The 19,044-nt window shown below is 41.5% G+C and overlaps 1 protein-coding gene across 7 annotated transcripts in view; it reads left to right on the top strand.

The window, feature by feature from the left end:
* Positions 1-19,044, top strand: part of LOC126336369 (calcium-activated potassium channel slowpoke) — a 1,528,406-nt gene that overhangs the window by 1,216,610 nt on the left and 292,752 nt on the right. The window lies entirely within an intron of this gene.

Here is a 19,044-nt window from a genome sequence, read left to right as displayed (position 1 = left end):
GTTTTAGTAGATCTTCAAACAAACTAGTTGGTTCAGTATTTTTATTGGCTAGACTCTGGGTTTGATTACAATCTATGTAATTAGAATTACCTTTAGACTGTCCTTAATCTTCTGAGTGCTAGTATGAAGTAGTGCATCCCACTCAGGTGGGAGGCATCTGAGTTCCCTGATATTTAAATCATATATTTCCAATGGTTATTTAAAATACTGAAAAAGTAAATGAGTTAAAATCTGATTTAAACATATTTACCAACATCTGTACTTTTTAATATCGTATTATTTGAAAATCTGGAGGTAAAATGCAGTCTTCTGTTTTCTGTGTATAGCTTTACAATGCAAAGTGTTAATAAATATTACTATTTATGATGTAACAATTAAATATTTGGCCAATTTGAACCAAATGGATATTTGTGGACTGCCACAACTTGGATGAAGTACTAATAGTAAACAAACAGATGTAGCAAATGCTTTGTGGAAAGTTATTTGTTATGATGGGACTTCAAAAGATGCCTCATCAACAAATCCTAAATGACATGATGAAACTTTTCATTTTACACACATCTGGTATTATAGTGAACTTGTTCATTCTAGTAACAATATAATGGATACTTTATGATGCAGCAGTGACACTCTCACAAAGAAAATAACATTCAGAAACAAAATATAATCAGATCGTCTTTTGTCTGGTCTCTATAAACATGATAAAAAATTATAAAACTAAAAATATCAGTTATGTTGAAACAACACATGATGCCATTGTATATCCTTTTGTTGTTATTATCTTCTGATAACTGCAAAATTTTGTATGTTACAAACTGTGTTATTATACCCCCATGGGATATATTTGTTCACTATAAATTCTGTGACATTCAGCATTATATTATGGTACTTATATATACTGGAATATTAAGTACAGATGTTGGGACTATTAATGATATGGAATATTCAGTAAGAAAAGATTTGGTACATGATAGAAAAAATTGAATTACTTATAATTCCTATTAAGGTGTCAGTGTGCAGCTGACTAAATAAATGTGTATTTTGTTTGGCAGTCATTTACAGTATAGTCGACAACTTAAGGGCAACTCAGATGCCATTTTTCCAATGTGATAGAAGACAGTTTCAGAATAAGTAATATGATCACACATCACTGTGTAGAATTAGTCCAGTTTTTAATCATCATGGTGTGATCATAGCAACATAGTTTCTATGTGTCCATAGTTGATCATGTCTGTGTTATTACAATATAAAATGTATTAAAGAATGTTTGTTGTCAGTTAAATGTGCGCATGGATTCAAGAGTTTAAGTGCTTTTATCTGTGTATCTCATATGAAGATTAGTGTTGTGATGGTGTTAAATGCTAGCACTGGATAACATAAGCTACTGTATATAAAAAAGGTATAGGGGATTGTTGTATTTGCATTAAAATAATTATGCTATGAGTTAAAGTTATGATTTAGGGAAGAAATGGTGTTGTCATTGATTACATCTCTGCCATAATACAATGATGATGTAATGTAAAAGTAAAGAATAATATGAGAGAAGGAAAGTTGCTACTCGCTATACAGAGGAGATGCTGAGCGGCGATAGGCACAATAAAAAGATTCACACAATCATAGCTTTCAGCCATTAAGGCCTTTGTCAGCAGTAGACACACATACACACACGCACACACACACTCACACAAGCACAGCTTGCACACGCATCTGCAGTCTCAGAGAGCTGAAACTACACTGCGATCAGCAGCACCAGTGCATGATGGGAGTGGTGGTTGGGTGGGGCAGGGATAGTATGGTGGGAGTGGCAGACAGTGAAGTGTTGCAGTTTAGACAGAGGGTAGGAGAGAACGTGCGGAAGGGGGGGGGGGGGGGGTAAGTAGCAGGAAGGGGAGAAATAAAAATAAAACAAATTAAAAGACTGGGTGTGGCTGTGAAATGACAGATGTGTAGTGCTGGAATGGGAACAGGTAGGGGGCTGGATGGGTGAGGACAGTGACTAACATAGGTTGAGGCCAGGATGGTTACGGGAACGTAGGATGTATTGCAGGGAAAGTTCCCACCTGCACAATTCAGAAAGGCTGGTGTTGGTGGGATGGATCCATATGGCACAGGCCGTGAAGCAGATGAGGGGTATCATGTTTGGCAGTGCGTTCATCTACAGAGTGGTCCACTTGTTTTTTGGCCACAGTTTGTCGGTGGCCGTTCATGTGGACAGACAGCTGTTGGTTGTCATACCTACATAGAATGCAGCACAGTGGTTGCAACTTAGCTTGTAGATCACGTGACTGGTTTCACAGGTAGCTCTGCCTTTGATGTGATAGGTAATGTTAGTGACCGGACTGGAGTAGGTGGTGGTAGGATGTTGTATGGGACAGGTATTGCATCTAGGTCTATTACAGGGGTATGAGCCATGAGGTAAGGGATTGGGAAGAGGGGTTGTGTAAGGATGGATGAGTATATTGTGTAGGTTCGGTAGATGGTGGAATACCACGGTAGGAGGGATGGGTAGCATAGTGGGTAGGACATTTCTCATTTCAGGGCACGATGAGGGATATTCGAAACCCTGGCAGAGAATGTAATTCAGTTGCTCCAGTCTCGGATGGTACTGAGTTAAGAGGGGAATGCTCCTCTGTGGCTGGACTGTGGGATTTGGGAGGTGTTGGGAGACTGGAAAGATAAGGCACGGGAGATTTGTTTTTGTACATGGATGGGAGGATAATTACGGTCAGTGAAAGCTTCAGTGAGACCCTTGGTATATTTAGAGAGGAACTGCTCGTCACTGCAGATGCGACGACCAAGGGTGGCTAGGCTGTACGGAAGGGACTTCTTGGTATGAAACAGGTTTCAGCTGTCAAAGTGGAGGTATTGCTGTTTGTTAGTAGGTTTGATATGGAAGGAGGTACTGATGTGGCCATCTCTGAGGTGGTGGTCAACATCTAGGAAGGTGGCTTGTTGGGTTGAGCAGGACCAGGTGAATCAAATGGGGCGAAGTTGTTGAGGTTCTGGGGGAATGTGAATAAGGTGTCCTCACCTTTAACCCAGATAGCAAAGATGTAATCAGTGAATCTGAACCAGACGAGGGGTTTAGGATTCTGGGTTTTTAGTAAGGATTCCTCTAGATGGCCCATGAATAGGTTAGCATAGGATGGTGCCATGCGGGTGCCCATAGCCATACCATGGATTTGTTTGTAGGTAATGCCTTCAAAGGAGAAGTAATTGTGGGTGAGGATATAGTTGGTCATGGAAACTAGGAAGGAGGTTGTTGATTTGGAATCCATAGGGCATCTGGAAAGGTAGTATTTGATTGCAGTAAGGCCATGGGCATTAAGAATGTTAGTGTGTATTATACAAGTGAGTATTATACAAGTATTATACAAGATGTTCAATAGAATGTCCCCTATTCATTGAAGATTGTATCAGCCAAAACAAAACAAAAACTTACATAAACATATGTCTGGAAAGAAATACTTGGTGCAATTTGGTCAATTTTATTTGTGTCAATAATCAGTCATGTAGCCTGTCTTTTTGTTGACTTTTATAGCTCATTTCTTCTTGGTTTTGCTAGTCTCTGATTTAAGTCCCCCAACTAAGATGCTGTTGTCAGACATAGCACTTAATATGAAATTCGCTATTTGGTATCCCAGTCTGACTATTTAGGGGCCTGCCAGAGGGCATGGACATAGACAACAGCTGGTAGGTGGTGCCCCTAAAACTGGTGACCACTGCCACTGCACTGTGCACAGGCCATGCCTGCCTATCAGCACTCACGGAGGCCCTATAAAGCCTGCAGTGCAGGGGCTCAGAAGTCAGCTGTGTTCCGACTGTGCTTGTGTTCTATACCCTACGCATCGCTGTTGGTTCTTGGAATATTGCTACATCTTGATCCTCCATCTGGTTTATTCTACTGACTTGTCCACTGCCTTATCCATTCATGGTGGTTGTTGTCATCATTGCTGTATCCATTAGTGGTTGTTGTTGTCCTTGTTGTCATCCATAGCTGGGTTTGGTTGACTCAGTGTCGTTGCTCTCAGCTGGTCAGCCTGTGGCTCCAAATCTGATTCTGGTTGCTAGAATTGGTGATGTGGTAAAAGGTTAATGGATTACCAACATGAAACTTGACTTGTACAACTAATGGAACAGCAACAGCAACAGAAATTCCATCACCAGTTCTGGCAACAGACAGATATTTCATGTCAGAAAATTCAGCTGCTGTCCGACTGATTGCAGGTCCAAGGTTCACAACCTTTCCTGACTGTGGTCACTTGGCAGACAGAGACCCATCCACCCGCGTCCCAACTGTTTAATGACACCACGGAGGATTGAGACATGTATTTTCAGCAGCAGAAACAGCACTCTGCTGCTTTTTCAATTTTAGATGATGCACTTCAATGGTTGGTTTTCCTTTCTTGAGCTTCCCCAGAGATGTTTTTCCTACTTATGAAGTTGTCTCCTCTCTCAAAGCCAGCTACACTCACTTTCGAGGAAATGTGTTTGTTGCTGTCTACCTATTATTCACAACAGTTCCACATGGTCGCTTTGTGCCTCGAGTTCCATCAGTACCATGTGAAACAGCAGGTCAGTCTTCTAGATCATGGGTGATGGATTTGCAAGGTCTGAGCTTTTTATTACAATTTTACCTGTGCCAACCCGTCTTGCAAAACCTCATATGCCAATTCCCAGATCTGTGATGCAGTGGTCGAATTGGCTCGGACCCGATCCAGAAGTTAGCACTGCAGCCCTCAAGCTCGACAGTCCTTCCTTGGATGACGTACTGAAAACTGCCCACTATTTTGAGATAGCGTATGTAGCGAATGAACGTCTTACTGCCCACCTCCAGATCGCTGTGGTTCAGCCACCGCTGCAATGTCAAAATTATTGGCAGCCTTCTTCCAACAGTGGCGTCATGATTCGTCACTTTCAGATGTGCCAATGACTTCTGAGGAGCTAGTCCAGCCTCTTTGGCACACCCAGCCAGGTCTGCCTTATTGTCCTGACTATTTTGTGAGGCAGACTGCCCTGATCATGCACCTGTTGTGGTAAGGATGGGCATCTCTATACTGTCTGCTGTCTGCCTATTCCTACCTTGCTTTATGGGATGGTCCATGAACGTCAGGCCATCATTCCACATGGCAATCCTTGTGTCCTCAAGTTGTTTATTGATCTCATGATTGCTCATTAGGTTGTTCATTTCCGTGTCAACACGGGAGTGACAGTTTCGCTGGTCAACCTCCCAACATACACTCGTCTGGGTTACCCAGTGTTGGCCATACCCTCTTGCAATTTGGTTGCATGTCGTGGCAGCTCTATTACCCTCAGAGGTCAATTCACCACTAAGACTACATACAAGATGGTTAAATGCCTGTTAATGCTGGATGTTGTCAACAGTCATTCTGCTGGCAATGTATTTGGCCTGGATACTTTCTCACTGTTTGGCTTCTCCATCATGGATTAAGTTCAGTTCATCTCTGACATGGTTCCCTTCCAGGAAGTTGGCGACCTTTGTGCCTCTTTTGTGTCTCTGTTTGATCCTGGCTTGGTGTGCACCATTGATTTTGAGGCACATATTTCTTTACATCCAGATGTGGTGCCCCATTTCTGTCGTGCATGTCCTCTTTTAGTTTCCATACAGATGGTTATTAAGCCTGAACTCGATCACTTCAAGGTGCTGGGGTCTTCAAGCCACCCGAAACTAGTGCTTAGGCTTCACCTCTGGTCATAGAACCAAAATGATTCCCTCTGGCGTTGTGGTCATTTTAAGTTGATGATCAATACCCAAGCTCTGGTGGAATCCTACCCCATACCACATCAAGAGGACCTCCTCACAAACCTTGTTGGAGATGAATGTTTTTCTAAAATATATGATCCTGATGCTTTACCTACAAATCCCACTAGATGAGGAATTTGCAACGCATTGTTGTCATCAGTACGCCTTTTGGCATATACAAATACAGGCATTTTCCTTTTGGTTTTTGGAATCTCTTCTGCTCCAACAATCTTCCAGAGATACCTGGAACAGTTAAACATGTCCATCCCAGCTTCTACCAATTACCTGGATGATTAACTGTTGCAGGTACTACTGACAAGACTATCTGCATAACCTAAATACCTTCTTCACTGCATTGTGTGATGCAGGGCTCAAGTCCCATCTGCACAAATGTCAGTTTTTCCAGGACCAAGTGGGTTACATGGGCCACTTGATCACCAAATGTGGGATTTAGTCCACTGACCATAATGTTTCTGCTATTGCTCTCTCCTGCATCCCCAAAACCTCCAGCAGTTGCAGGCTATTTTCTGGAAAGTGAATTATTATTCTACGTTCCTACCACAGGGTGCACACATTATGCATCCACCCAACCAGTTGTGGAAGGAAGTCATTCCATTTCAGTGATCGGTGGCCTCTGAACAGTCCCTCACATAGCTGAAGTGCATGTTACAATCTGCACCCAGCCTTACCCACTTTTCCCTGTTTTTGCTGTGGACACTTCGCCCTGTGGCATTGGTGCAGTGCTGGCACACCATAATGATGATGATACAGAGCAGTCCATCACCTATGTATCCAAAACATTGACGCTTGCCCAATGCAATTACTCCCAGATTGAGAAAAAAGCATTGGTGGTCATCTTGGGCATGAAGAAATTTCACGTGTACCTATTTGGGTCCCAGTTTACAATCATTACAGACCATAAACCACTCATAGCACTCTTCAGGCCACACTTTCGGCTTCCAGAGCGGATAGCCCAGAGGCTCCAGCATTGGGTTCTTTTTCTTAGCTCCTACAACTACACCACCAATCACAAGCCTACTGTGCAACATGCAAATGCAGATGCCTTCTGATGTTTATCCTCAGGACCAGACCGAGTGTTTAACCAACTGGAACTCTCCTGTTTTCATACTGATGTGGAGTGACAACACACCTTAGATGGATTTCCTATTACCGCTACTCACTTGGCAGCAGCTACACGCTGTGGCCCAATCTTGTGGCGTGTCATGCACTGTATTCTCCATGGATGGCACACTTGTTTTGTGTAGTCAGCTGCTCCTGAGCTCCCAGCCTGAGCTCACTTCTCTCATCATTTGTCCATCTCCAATGTGCTCCTGCTGGATGCAGAGGCAGGTTCCCATAATATTGTCATCCCGCCTACCTTATGAACTCACGTCATGGAACGCCTCCATTGCGGACACTGGGGTATGTCTTGGATAAAAGCCCTTGCCAGATGATGCGTCTACCGGCCTGGACTGAACAAGGATGTGGAGTCTATGGTGCACTGCTGTTATGCCTGTGCTCAGCATCAGGCTCCTCCACTCCAGTCTTTCTCTCTCTGGCCTACTCCCTGTCGCCCTTGGTACCGCATTCGTCTAGATTTTGCTGGCCTCTTCATTGGTTTGATGTGGCTTGATGCCTTGTATGCTTATTCAGACTACCCTTACTTGGCCAGCATCTCGTCCACCACCACAGTGGCCACGCTCAATGCCCTTCTGCAGATTTTCACCATTGAAGGGATTCCCCACGCCATTGTCACTGATAATGGCCCCCAGTTCACTTCTACAGGTTTCGAACAGTTCTGCACTGCTAATCCCCTCAAACACCTCTGTAGCCCTTTGTTTCATCCTTCCTCCAAATGGCATAGTGTAACGGATGGTGCACACATTTAAGAAACAAATGTTGATGGCTGTGGGTGCAGCACTCATGATGTCCCTGAGCACCTGAAAGTCCACCCCTGTCCATGAGCACAGCCCTGCAAAACTTCTTCACAGTTGTCAACTGTGTACTCTCCTCCACCTCTCGGCACCTGAGATCCGACACTCTGGTTGATACCCTCCTAGTTCAGCTGTTTGGGCACATTCCTATGGGCAAAACACTTATGGATGCCAGTTATGGTGGTGGCCACTCATGAGCAGTGACTTACAATGGTTAATACCCCGAGAGGTTTGGATTATCAGCACATGAATGAAGTCCATTCCCACCTCCAGCAGTATCACTTGGAGTTGGCCTCCCTTCCTTAACACATCCCTCCACCTCATGGGACACTTTGCACTCCAGGACTTTGTCAGCAGATCCCGTGGGCATGGATACAGATGTTGAGCCATCACCATTGCCTCTATCTGCTCCACAGTCATCCATTACACTGCATTTCCCCAGTGCAGTGCCTGATGTCCTGTGTTTCTTCTCCCAGCTGGCAGCTTCCACTGACACGATGCCACCTGCTCATCTCTCTAAACGTTGGGCAGGGTGCTTCAGGCCCAATGTGCCCATTTTGGGGGGGGGGGGGGGGGATCTGGTATTCCAGTCTGACAATTTGGATGGTCCACCAGAGTGAATAGACATAGACGGCAGCTGCTAGGCAGCACCCCAATATCTGCTGAGCACTACTGTCATTGACACAGTGCTGTGCATGGGCCACACCTGCCATGCCAGTCTATCGGCAGTTATGGAGGCCTATAAAGCCTGCAGTGCAGCGGCTTGGAAGCAATTTGTGTTTTGAGTGCTCTCTTATGTTCTATACCATATGCATTATAGTTGGGTCTTGAATCTTGCTACATCTTGACCCTCTATCTGGTTTATTCTATCGACTTGTCTACTGCCACGTCTGTTCATGGTTGTTGTTGTTGTTGTTTTCATAGCCATACTCGTTCATGGTGGTTTTTGTCCTTGTTGTTCTCCATTGCTGTCATTCTGTGGGTTTGCGCGACTCACCATCGGTGCCCTCAGTGGCTCCAGATCTGATTCCAGGTAATAGATCCTATGTTCCTTTTGAGTTTCTCTGGAGTCAGAGTAATAGAGTTTTTGTGTAGTATGAACAACTGTGATGTGGTAAACAAATTCCTGTTGTTCCATCCAGCAAATTGCAGATGTGGTACTCTGCTAGGCTTTAGCCAATGGCTTTAATTGAGAGCCACACATTTTATATACTGAACAACATCCCCAATGCCACATTCCATCTGAAAAGGAAGTTCAGTGGATTGTTTCAGTAACTTGCAGACATGGGATTACCACAAAAAGCATGAGGTATTCTGCAATTTTCATGCTGGATGTGAAGAAGCTAATGTTGCAACTGCTTGTTGTTGTGGTCTTCAGTCCTGAGACTGGTTTGATGCAGCTCTCCATGCTATTGTATCCTGTGCAAGCTTCTTAATATCCCAGTACGTACTGCAGCCTACATCCTTCTGAATCTGCTTAGTGTATTCATCTCTTGGTCTCCCTATACAATTTTCACCCTCCAGGCTGCCCTCCAATACTAAATTGGTGATCCCTTGATGCGTCAGAACATGACCAAACAACTGATCCCTTCTTCTAGTCAAGTTGTGCCACAAACTCCTCTTCTCCACAATCCAATTCAATACCTCCTCATTAGTTGTGTGATCTGCCCATCTAATCTTCAGCATTCTTCTGCAGCACCACATTTCGAAAGGTTCTATTCTCTTCTTGTCCAAACTATTTATCATCCATGTTTCACTTCCATACATGGCTACACTCCATACAAATACTTTCAGAAATGGCTTCCTGACACTTAAATCTACACTCGGTGTTAACAAATTTCTCTTCTTCAGAAACGCTTTCCTTCCCATTGCCAGTCTACATTTTATATCCTCTCTACTTTGACCATCATCAGTTATTTTGCTCCCCAAATAGCAAAACTCCTTTACTACTCTAAGTGTCTCATTTCCTAATCTAATTCTCTCAGCATCACCCGACTTAATTCGAGTACATTCAATTATCCTCTCTTTGCTTTTGTTGATGTTCATCTTACATCCTCCCTTCAAGACACTGTCCATTCCTTTCAACTGCTCTTCCAAGTCCTTTGCTGTCTCTGACAGAATTACAATGTCATCGGCGAACCTTAAAGTTTTTATTTCTTTTCCATGGATTTTAATACCTACTCCAAATTTTTCTTTTGTTTCCTTTACTGCTTGCTCAATATGCAGATTGAATAACATCGGGGAGAGGCTACAACCCTGTCTCACTCCCTTCCCAACCACTGCTTCCCTTTCATGTTCCTCGACTCTTGTAACTGCCATCTGATTTCTGTACAAATTGTAAATAGCACTTTGCTCCCTGTATTTTACCCCTGTGACCTTCAGAATTTGAAAAAGAGTATTCTAGTCAACATTGTCAAAAGCTTTCTCTAAGTCTACAAATGCTAGAAACGTAGGTTTGCCTGTTCTTAATCTAGCTTCTAAGATAAGTTGTAGGGTCAAGATTGCCTCAAGTGTTCCCATATTTTTATGGAATCCAAACTGATCTTCCCGGAGGTCGGCTTCTACCAGTTTTTTTTCCATTCTTCTGTAAAGAACTTGCGTTAGTATTTTGCAGCCGTGACTTATTAAAGTGATAGTTTGATAATTTTCACATCTGTCAGTGCCTGCTTTGTTTGGGATTTCGCCTGTCTCATACGTTTTGCTCACCAGGTGGTAGAGTTTTGTCAGAACTGGCTCTCCCAAGGCTGTCAGTAGTTCTGCTGGAATGTTGTCTACTCCTGGGGCCTTGTTTCAATTTAGGTCTTTCAGTGCTCAACCAAAAAAATATGGCTCTGAGCACTATGAGACTTAACATTGGTGGTCATCAGTCCCCTAGAACTTAAAACTACTTAAACCTCACTAACCTAAGGACATCACACACATCCATGCCCGAGGCAAGACTCGAACCTACAACCGTAGCGGTCACACGGTTCCAGAGTGAAGCGCCCAGAACCGCACGGCCACACCGGCCGGCACTCTATCAAACTCTCCCATTTCATCTTCATCTACATCCTCTTCCCTGTCTATAACATTGCCCTCAAGTACATCACCCTTGTTAGTCCCTCTATATGCTCCTTCCACCTTTCTGCTTTCCTTCTTTGCTTAGAACTGGGTTTTCATCTGAGCTCTTGATATTCATACAAGTGGTTCTCTTTTCTCGAAAGATCTCTCCAGTATCTATCTTGCCCCTAGTGAGATAAGCCTCTACATCCACACATTTGTCCTCTATCCGTGCCTACTTAGCCATTTTGAACTTCCTGTCAGTCTCATTTTTGAGACGTTTGTATTGCTTTGTGCCTGTTTCATTTACTGCATTTTTATATTTTCTCCTTTCATCAATTAAATTCAATATTTCTTCTGTCACCCAAGGATTTCTACTAGCCCTCGTCTTTTTACCTACTTGATCCTTTGCTACCTTCACTACTTCATCCCTAAAAGTTACCCATTCTTCTTCTACTGTATTTCTTTCCCCCATTCTTGTCAATTGTTTCCTTATGCTCCCCCTGAAACTCTCTACAACCTCTGGTTTAGTCAGATTATCCAGGTCCCATCTCCTTAAATTCCCACTTTTTTTTCAGTTTCTTCAATTTTAATCTACAGTTCACAACCGATAGATTGTTGTCAGAGTCCACATCTGCCCCTGAAAATGTCTTACAATTTAGAACCTGTTTCCTGAATCTCAGTCTTACCATTATATAATCTATCTGAAACCTGTCAGTATCTCCAGGCTTCTTCCATGTATACAACCTTCTTTTATGATTCTTGAACCAAGTGTTAGCTATGATTAAGTTGTGCTCTGTGCAGAATTCTACCACACGGCTTCCTTTATCATTTCTTACCCCCAATCCATATTCACCTTCTACGTTTCCTTTTCTTCCTTTTCCTACAGTTGAATTCCAGTCACCCATGACTACTAAATTTTCGTCTCCCTTCACTATTTGAATAATTTCTTTTATCTCATCATACATTTCTTCAATTTCTTCATCATCTGCAGAGCTAGTTGGCATATAAAATTGTACTACTGTAGTAGGCGTGGGCTTTGTGTCTATCTTGGCCACAATAATGCATTCACTATGTTGTTTGTAGTAGCTTCCCCGAACTCCTATTTTTTTATTCATTATTAAACCTACTGCTGCATTACCCCTATTTGATTTTGTATTTATAACCCTGTATTCACCTGACCATAAGTCTTGTTCCTCCTGACACTTAACTTCGCTAATTCCCACTATATCTACTTTAACCTATCCATATCCCTTTTTAAATTTTCCGACCTACCAGCCTGATTAAGGTATCTGACATTCCACGCTCTGATCCGTAGAATGCCAGTTTTCTTTCTTCTGATAACGATGTCCTCTTGAGTAGTCCCCACCCAGAGATCCGAATGGCGGACTATTTTACCTCCGGAATATTTTACCCTAGAGGACGCCATCGTCGTTTATCCATACAATAAAGCTGCATGCCCTCAGGAAAAATTACGGCTGTAGTTTCCCCTTGCTTTCAGCCATTCGCAGTACCAGCACAGCAAGGCCAGTTTGGTTAGTGTTACAAGGCCAGATCAGTCAATCATCCGGACTGTTGCCCCTGCAACTACTGAAAAGGCTGATGCCCCTCTTCAGGAACCATACGTTTGTCTGGCGTCTCAACACATACCCCTCCATTGTGGTTGCACCTATGGTACGGCTATCTGTATCGCTGAGGCACACAAGCCTCCCCAACAACGGCAAGGTCTATGGTTCATGGGGGTTGATGTTGCAACTAGTAGAATATAATCCTAAAACAAGTGTGCAAAGACCTTGGGTGGTCGTTTTGCAAGACTTGTAACTTTACCCAATTCACTTAACACCATGTGTCTTCGGTCACAAGATGAACTTATCGGCATACAGTTCTGCTAGTGGATTCTAAGTGCTTGAGGCATGCTGAAGATCCACAATTTACCACTTGAATTTTATTTGCAGATGAGGTGGAATTCACACAGAGTGGGATACTAAATTATTCTATTAAACATGGGTCGACAGATTCAAATTCTCAGATGGTCGTGGAAGCAAGGCATCAGGTATGCTTTATTTACTATCAATGTGTGCCGATGAATTGTGGGCAGTAGCCTTATAGAATGATTGATATATTTAGACTTACAGGAAGATATACATTACCAGAAAAAGTAACAGGTGTTATTTACCACTAATTTCTGTATCAGAAATTACTTATGTTACTGTTTTCTAATCTTTGCACCACAGTATCTATCACAAATGTTTAATGAGCAATGGACTGATTGAGGATGTCCACTGTCACAGCCCTTTCATTCATTTGACCTTAAATCTCTCAGATATCTTGCTTTGGGGACATTAAAAAGCATTGGTGTATTTCAACCCATCAATAACTAGCATGCATTCCAAGGGAATATGTTCATAGCAAGTGAACAAAACCAAAGGCAGATAGGCATTTTTCACAAGTTCATGATTAATTCATGCGAGAGGCTGAAGGATGTGCAAGAATGAGTTGTAATCATGTTAAGCATCTCTGGTAGAGTCAACAGAGAAATGGTTACAAGTGGCAAAATTTTTCATATCTCAACAACTATTTGTTTATATTAAAAACAAAGATTCCAAGACTTACCAAGTGGGAAAGCACCAGCAGACAGGCACAATGAACAAAACACAGAAACACATACACAGAATTACTAGCTTTTGCAACCAATGGTTGCTTCTTCAGGAAAGAGGGAAGGAGAGGGAAAGACGAAAGGATGTGGGTTTTAAGGGAGAGGGTAAGGAGTCATTCCAATCCCGGGAGCGGAAAGACTTCCCTTAGGGGAAAAAAAGGACAGGTGTACACTCGCACACACACACATATCCATTCGCACATACACAGACACAAGCAGTCTGCGAAAGCTAGTAATTCTGTGTGTGTGTTTGTGTGTTTTGTTCATTGTGCCTGTCTGCCGGCGCTTTCCCATTTGGTAAGTCTTGGAATCTTTGTTTTTAATATATTTTTCCCATGTGGAAGTTTCTTTCTATTTTATTTACAACTATTTGTTTATGGATGTATGTTAATGTTCCTTTTTTCTAATTTTAATCTCTACTAAACCAGTCTCATCTGAGAATTTGGGACACAATTTTCAAACATCATCTACAATTTGTTTATGAAATCAGGTTTACCTTACACCGATCATGTCACTGCATACATAAAAGCAATGAAACTAATAATGTTTACATTAAAGCTAACTGTGTTGGGTAGCATTTGTAAGTACTAATTTTGTAAACTTATGATCATCCAAAAACTTCGTCGCACAGACAGCAGCTTTCCTGACCTAGGTCATAATGCATCTCCTGGAGCCAGATAGTCTTGATTATAACTTTTGTTTTTTCTGCTGACATATTTCTAAACAACATGAATATTTTTTATGATATATAAATAATTTAATACTTTAGGAGAACACTTACCAAACAGTAATAGCATTGAATTATCAACAGGTACACAAAAAGAATGAAAACTTGCTAGCTATCAGACAAATATTTTAATGAGGTAGAGAACACATACAATGTGTGAGCACATGTTACCAACAATCAACCCCCATGCCCCCGCCTCTTCCCCCACATCCTCTCATCCTCGCCACCTGAAACATACACTTGCTGGCTGGACACATAATGCCAAATATTGCCAAATGAAAAGTTTTCAGTTCGGCTGGTGAACTGTGGTGAGAGGTTGTGTTGGGTGGAATGAGCAGAGGGAGAAAGTGGTCGGAAGTGGGAGGAGGGTAGCTGGCATCTTGGAGGGATGGAGGGATCATGTGCATGATAGGAATGCAGGAGGAAGAATCAGCAGGGGCACAGGATAGGAATGTGACACATGAGCACTGGAGCTGGTGAGTCTGTGCAGTGCAAAATGACAATGATGTAATTGTATAGATTTGCAGGAGTTGACAGGGTGGAGGAGGGGGAGACTTAAAATAAGGGAAAGGGGGGAGGGAGTGAATGAGGTTCTTTAGCAGGGACTGAGACCAGGAGGACTGGAGTGAAAGATGTGTTGCAAGGATAAAATGTTTTGATAGACAGGCATAAACCCCCCCCCCCCCAACCTAATCTGCAGTCAGACTGCCTCACCATAGATTAGATTAGATTAGATTAGATTAGATCATCACAAGCTCTTAATTCTCCCAGCACCTTCAAGAACTGAATGTGAAGGAGCACATCCTCATCACCCAGTTTCTCTCTGGACTACCTAGAACAACTGAACGTCATCCTTTGCTGGGCATTTGACTACCGATTATCATGGTTCAAATGGCTCTGAGCACTATGGGTCTCAACTGCTTAGGTCATCTGTCCCCTAGAACTTAGAACTACTTAAACCTAACTAACCTAAGGACATCACACACATCCATGCCCGAGGCAGGATTCGAACCTGCGACCGTAGCAGTCGCACTATTATCATGCATGATAAGGAGAGCATCCTACCCATGATCCTTCCCACCCCTCCTAAAGTGATTCATTGTCTTCCTCCCAATCTTTACAATGTCGTGGTCCATTCTATACCACTTTCACTCCCAGCATTTTACCCCACGGATCATATCCCTGTGGAAGACCCAGGTGCAAGACCATCCCAACTCACCCACATAGTATGTGATTATCTAATCCTCTCACGGTCTTATCCTATCCCATGAGAGGCAAGGCAACCTGTGAAAGTTGGAATGCCCAGTACCAACTCCACTGCACATTATGAACATAATTTTATGTTGGCATGACCATTAACCATCTGTCCACCAGAAATGAATGAGCATTGCCAAATATGGACAGGAGGACTGTTGACCACCCAACAATGGAACATGCTGCTGAGCACAACGTACTAGAGTCCAACCTACACTTTCTGTAGCCTTTCCCATGACAGAACTATGCAGACATGAGTTATCCTGTAAACACAGCATATGTTCCACCATCCTCATGGCCTCAGTCTCTGCTAATACACTGCACCCACCCCCCTTATTCAACAGTCTTACTCTCCTCTGCCCTAGTACCCCAACCCAATCCATAGCTTTTAGTCACCATCATTAAAGCATTCACCCAAGTTTTCATTCTTTTTTTGTGTGCCTATCAGTGACTGAATATTTTTATTGTTTGGTGAGTGTTCCCCTCCCCCCCCCCCCCCCCCCCCAAATTAATTACATTCTCCCAGAACTTTCCTGAGCATATTTAACCATGTGATATGTAGACAATTAGTAGAATGAAACTGTTTTGAATTGTTTCTCTCTGAACACCTGGTTGTGCATTTTTCATGTCTCCTAGACTTATTGTTATTATTTTTTATGTTAGGAAAGGGTATAGTAAATCAAACAAAATTTAATTGTAAACTTAATTTTGGGGACAATGATTACTCCTCATGTATGTTGTGTTACTGAGTCAGGACTGTAGTATTTGTACATTGGTTGTTGAAACTGCTGAAAGAAGTAGCACATGAAGTATTCATGCACTATAATCAGCAGCAGTTTTGTTCATGGCTGCAGCTGCTGAAAATTGACAGTTGTATGTTATAACACCTGTTAACTACTATTATCCTTGATCAAACACCTTGAGTCTGACTAAATGCAACACAACAGTCAGTTCTTCAGTCTGTTTTGTTGCTGTGGTAGTGTACCTCTCTGTGACATTCTCTCTCTTATGCTGAAGAGCAGCATCAAAGAAATCATCACTGAAAACATGAAACTATCGAAATAGTTAGGCAAATATGTATCTGCAACTGTTTTCATATAGTGCAAGTACTTTGTCCATTGGTTGGTGAAGCATGTTGATATTATTGTTACATTTATTTTATTTCTAGATCGAGGTCCCATATTATATCAATGACAACACTAGTTCTTTAAAGTTATTGACTTTGACATATGAAAAAGATCTGTTTTTTCTGAAAGAGCATTTCTAGTTAAATACTTTAGAGTAATCTTGATTTTTACTGATTCATGTTGCTAGCATCTCGTAATCACAACAGTAATTTAAATAATGTTGACATGGTTGTGGCATCCTTATTTTTATAAAGTTTCTTGTGATTCAGATATGCTACTTGCAGAATGTTTCAATTCATCTGTAGTCCAATTCATTTCTAATTTCCAGGTTCTCTCATAAAATGTCTGTTTATCATTACAGTTATTGTTTTTAACTTCTAGCATAAACTTTTTAGTTATGTGACATACTCTTCTTTTTCTGATATTGCAGAGCTATCCATGTCTCATAAAGACAATATTACAAGGAATTGAAATTATTATTTCATATTAAGAGTTTCAAGAAAGCAGAAGTAACAGATTTGTTAAGCAAAAAAGAATTAGTTAATAAATAAGATGCTTTTACTTGTGCATAGTTTTAAAGCATGCAAGGGGCTAAAAGGTTTCTTGTATGTATGTATGTATCTTCACACACACACACACACACACACACACACACACACACACAGAGAGAGAGAGAGAGAGAGAGAGAGAGAGAGAGAGAGAGAGAGAGAGAGATAGAGAGATCATAACGTCAACTAGAAAACCTTAGAACTGAAATTAAATGATGGTATGGCATTATTAGCTGAAAGATCTCCGTTATTGATTGGGAGCCTTGTACAAGTATTTCTGTTTAACACCACATTGGCAACTTGATTAGTGATTCAGAAAAGGTGAAATGTTGAGGACAACACAAAACACCCAGTTCCCAAGAAAGAATATCTTCCATCCAACCAGGAATCAATCCTGGGACAGACAGCAATGCTAACTAGTTGACCACGAGATGCAGACACCATAGAATTCATTAATTGCCTTAGATCATTTGCAGTGACCAAGATTACTAATATAGGTGATTTAAAAATGAAGAAATCCTTTATTCTGTGTATTCCTGTTCACTAATGAGTTAAAGTATTGTAATTACCCAACACATTCACCATGGAGAGTGCAATCTGTATACATGACACTGTAGATTTTTTATCGAAGCTTTTAGTTGCGAAGATTGCAAGTAGAAAACAGTGACTACTAGTTTCAAACATTTAAGTGCTCATCATCATCTCAGGATCCAAACATGCACTACCTACGTCAAGAGATTAGGTAAGCCATAAGGTCATCTCAGCATTAATATCCTTAAGAAAATGTCATCATATGTTTCGTATACCCATATTGTAAATACAATTGTAAATTAAATAATCTGTTATTTGGACAACTGTTTCACAATACATATATCCATAGTGTGCTTTATCAATGCCAGTATCTAAAAGTAGCACAAAAGCTATTTTATAATAGGACCATAAATAACCACTACAATGACCTCCAGGCTTAAAACTTGTACAGAAAGAAACCAGATACATATAGTATACCAATAATCAAATATCTGCCAGATCATCTTAAATGTTTTCAGAAGAATATAAATAAATACTTATTTCATGCAGGACTTCCCATACTACATTCTTACTAAAATATGTATTTTGTGGGGGTTGTGATCATTGGCAAACTAATCCTACTCTAAAAAGGATCAACTTCACAAAAAGTCTTAAAATCAATGTTTTAGACCATTTTATAATTAATATTTAAACTATTATACAGTGGTGGTATATCCTATTAGTTCATTTCATTATATTGGAGTCAAGTGAAATGTACATCCTTTGCTTCTTTTCATCTCTCTCAGACAGTCTCTTGAGGACCTATGGAATATGACTCTTGTGATTTAGTATGAAGCAAACACATGCATTAATTCAGCCACAGAAAGAGAAAAACACGGGAGTGAAAAATGGGAAGGTATCAGGTGGTTCTAATTAAAATGCAGGTACTCACAGAGGTCCAGTGTGGGCTGTAATTACCATATAGCAGCAGAATTTGGTAGATATTCTACTATGTGAATGTGTAACTGATTTACACAGGAACAAATTAGTTACAGTTTTAGCCAGCAGGTGCAAATCTGGCACTACTAATTCAAGAAAGACTTACAGAAACACTTCCATATGTAATGGATTAGGAATGCGAAAGGAAAAATCAAACAAATAAGAAAGGCATAATGCTCCCATTTAACCATGTTGTATAATATGAGTGCCAGAGACACCCACGAGTGTGCCCATAAAACAGTGTAATAACAGTTTCTCACAGCAGTTCTAGTGGAGTCTCAGCAATGTTTTCCTGTATACTGGCCTTCAGATCAGATGGAGACTGAACATGTCTCTGGTAAACATGTTCTTTTAGATATCCCCAGAGCCAAAAGTCAAATGGATTCCGATCAGGTGATCTTGCAGGTCATGCATCTGGAAACCATGTGAAGTTCACACATATGTGGAAGGTTGCATTAAGCAGATCTTTCACAGGGTGAGAGACAT

Source organism: Schistocerca gregaria, chromosome 1, assembly GCF_023897955.1.
Source record: "Schistocerca gregaria isolate iqSchGreg1 chromosome 1, iqSchGreg1.2, whole genome shotgun sequence".
Classification (NCBI taxonomy): domain Eukaryota; kingdom Metazoa; phylum Arthropoda; class Insecta; order Orthoptera; family Acrididae; genus Schistocerca; species Schistocerca gregaria.
The sequence above is the reverse complement of the archived record's forward strand: the minus strand, read 5'-3'. Positions and strand labels throughout refer to the sequence as shown.